Here is a 3,201-nt window from a genome sequence, read left to right as displayed (position 1 = left end):
GAGGGAACACAATAGCTGCTTATAAATGAGGAATGGAGGTGTGGAGAGAGTGACTAAGGGAGAGCTACGAAGCATCTTGCACCTAACAAATGTATCATGGCATAAGCCTTCACGGACTAGAGCCCATTTTGTCAGAAGCATGAAGTATTGATTCTCAGCTATCAAATCAACAAGATTGTAAACCAGCGTGGTGAGTGGTTAAGAGCGGTGGTTTGGGGCAGTGGAGTCTGATCTGGAGAACCGGGTTTGATTCCCCACTCCTCCACGTGAGCGGCGGAGGCTAATCTGGTGAACTGGATTTGTTTTCCCACTCCTGCACATGAAGCCAGCTGGGTAACCTTGGGCGAGTCACACTCTTTCAACCCCACCTACATCACAGGGTGTCTGTTGTGGGGAGGGGAAGGGAAGGGGATTGTAAGCCGGTTTGATTCTGCCTTAAGTGGGAGAGAAAATTGGCATATAAAAACCAACTCTTCTTCTTCTTCAACAGCAGGGCCAAAGGGTCATGGGTTGGATCCCACAGATCCATTCCACTAATGGAGGAACTTTCCTCCAGCACAAGGAGTCTGCCCCCAATGCAAGTCTTACAACACCATTCTTAAGCAGACTTACAGCCATCTACATCCTTTAAAAATCAATTTGCTTAAAAGGGCATAACTTTGTTTAGGTTTGCAATGTAACAGTGCAATTGAAAGGAGGCTCTCCTGGGAGTAAGACCCACTGAATAACTTGAGTAACATGCTGAGTAGACCTGTTCAGGATGACACTGTTGCTCTCTTGTTGCAGGGGCTTTCTCCTTGGTGCTGGAAAGTACTAGTGTTTAGCAATTCAGATCTGCACAGTGCACAGGGTCCAGCATCTCTGTGATGTCTGTGGAACCCAAATATATGAACAATCATAAAAGCTGCTTTATATGAACCAGAAAATTGGTCTATCACAATCATCACTGGCTATTCTGACTGTCAGCAGCTCTCCAGGGTCTCAGGCAGAGGTCTTTCACATCACCTCCTACCTGATCCTTTTAACTGGAGATGCCAGAATTAAACCTGGGACCTTCTCCATGCCAAGCAGATGCTCGGCCACTGAGCCACAGCCCCTCCCAAGGTAAGATCCATCTCTGACAGCAGTCACTTGTGAGAAAGTGATCTTTTTGGCTGACAAAGTATTGTGCCACAAATTTTATTCTTTAGCCCTGGGTTTACACATGCAGGAGAATGGGACGGCAGAATGTTGAGGTGGTAGAATAGACTGCACCACTGCAGACATCAGGGGTGGATTCCAGCTTTGAATTATCCTTCGCATTGGGGGGGGGGGGGAAGCCTCCTGCAGCTAGCACAGCAGAGAAAACTTTTCACACACACACACCCATTTTTGTGCTCGCTGTGCTGGTTTTCTGTTTACGGGGCGGTTTTAACATAGGGAAACATCCCAAACTGTGATTTCCCATCTGTTAGCCTGCTGTGGTGTGGTCCGTTCTCCCATCTCATCATTTTACCACCTCATTCTTTCACATGTCTATCTCATGCCTTCGTCTTCCAGGTGTCAGGCATCTCTGCTGCTGTTTCTGCTGCAGCACAAATAGCCCTTCTGGAATTTGTCACAATGGAGAAATGGGAGGGCATCCCTTGTCTAACAATAAATCCACGGGCAGTCGGCTCCAGGCAAACCCAGGAAGGGCTTCTTCAAGCAACGAGAGTAATGATTTTGAGATGAGGTTCTAGCAGGGAAGCGCAGCTATCTTATACCCTTGACCGAAGAACGGTACATTCCTATCTGGGATGGTCGTCCTCTTCCACCGAGTGCGCAGCTTCGGGAGGGACACACCTGGAGCGGTAAGGGAGGGAGGAAACACCCATCTAGCCAGCTAGATCAGCCGAATCAAACCTGGCGATCAATGGGGTGACAGATGTTGCAGCCAGATCGCCCTCACATAGTGCCATGACAGCCGCTGGCACAGGTGGCTTTCAGAAGGTTACATTGATTCACGAAGGATGGGTCTACTGGTGGCTATTAGCTGTGATTGCTAGGGGTGGAGCCGCTGAGAGGCAGTGTAGTTCTGAATGGTGGCTGCTGGAAGCCAGGGAAGGTAGCTGCACCTGGTAGACTGCTGCTGAAGACATCAGTGGGTCATTGGCCTGGCTCTGTCCAGGCAGTTGTTAGACTCTGCATTTCCCACTCCCACTAAAACAACAACAACCCCACTAGTCTGGGAATCTGCTGCACCCCTTCTGGGGCATATGCCCACCCCACTCCTCTAAGGGCAACGGCATGCCCATAGGCTGGGTCAGCAAGTAAAGACACGGGAGCCTAGGACCGTGAGAACAACCTTTAATGAGGAAACAGAAACGCACTGCAGGTCGCTAAAACAGCCATTACAAGACTATTCCAACATGTAACAGGGCAGGGCTGCGCTCAGAAGCCGAGTTCCTCCACTGCGGTCCTGGGAGCTGGGGACTCCGTCGCGCCCGGCTGCCCGGCCTCACACACCTATGGGTTATCAACTAGTGGAGGGGGGGCGGGAAAGTGCACAAGTAACAGTTCACATTTCACGCTACTCCGGAGGGAGACCTGGTGGGCAGAGGGTGGGGGGGAGGGTGGGGGGAGGAGGGCTCCTTTGGCCCCCAACAGTCAGCCAGAGCACCAGGTGGGGGGTTAGCACCATCGTGTACAGAGAAGAAAGGAAGGGTGGGAGCCGGCTGTCTTCTCTCTCAGGGTACCCCTAGTTCAGTGGGGTGGCAAGTCCTTTAGGAGGTATTCCTCCTAAAGACTCGAGGTATTCTCCCCGTCCCTTAGCATCAGAGGAGAGACACTCTACCCTGTTTGCAACATCTGGTGTATTTCTTTCACCTTCAAAACCTAGAGCTAAGAGGGTGGGCGGGGTGGCAACTGGCACAGCCAAAGAGGGAGCCATGTGGCCGGAAGAGCTAAATCCACCACCCCTCCTTCTCTTTAGTCTTTTGGGAGGTGGGGAGGAATAGCTATGGGGGAGGCTGCCTTACACACGCAGCCCCCTCCCAACAACCAACTTCTGCTCTGGAAGCCTCTCCTATGCAGGCAGGTGGGAGAAGGGCCGAATGGTCACCACTGGCTCTCCGGCACACTGGCTGCCACCCCAAATGGAAGGAGCTGGCTAGGATTCTAGGAATGCAACAGATCCATCGGAAGGGGACAGGGTCTGTCCTTGGGACTCTGGAGCTCAGA

Source organism: Euleptes europaea, chromosome 7 (assembly GCF_029931775.1).
Source record: "Euleptes europaea isolate rEulEur1 chromosome 7, rEulEur1.hap1, whole genome shotgun sequence".
Lineage (NCBI taxonomy): Eukaryota > Metazoa > Chordata > Lepidosauria > Squamata > Sphaerodactylidae > Euleptes > Euleptes europaea.
Note: the sequence above shows the minus strand (reverse complement) of the source record.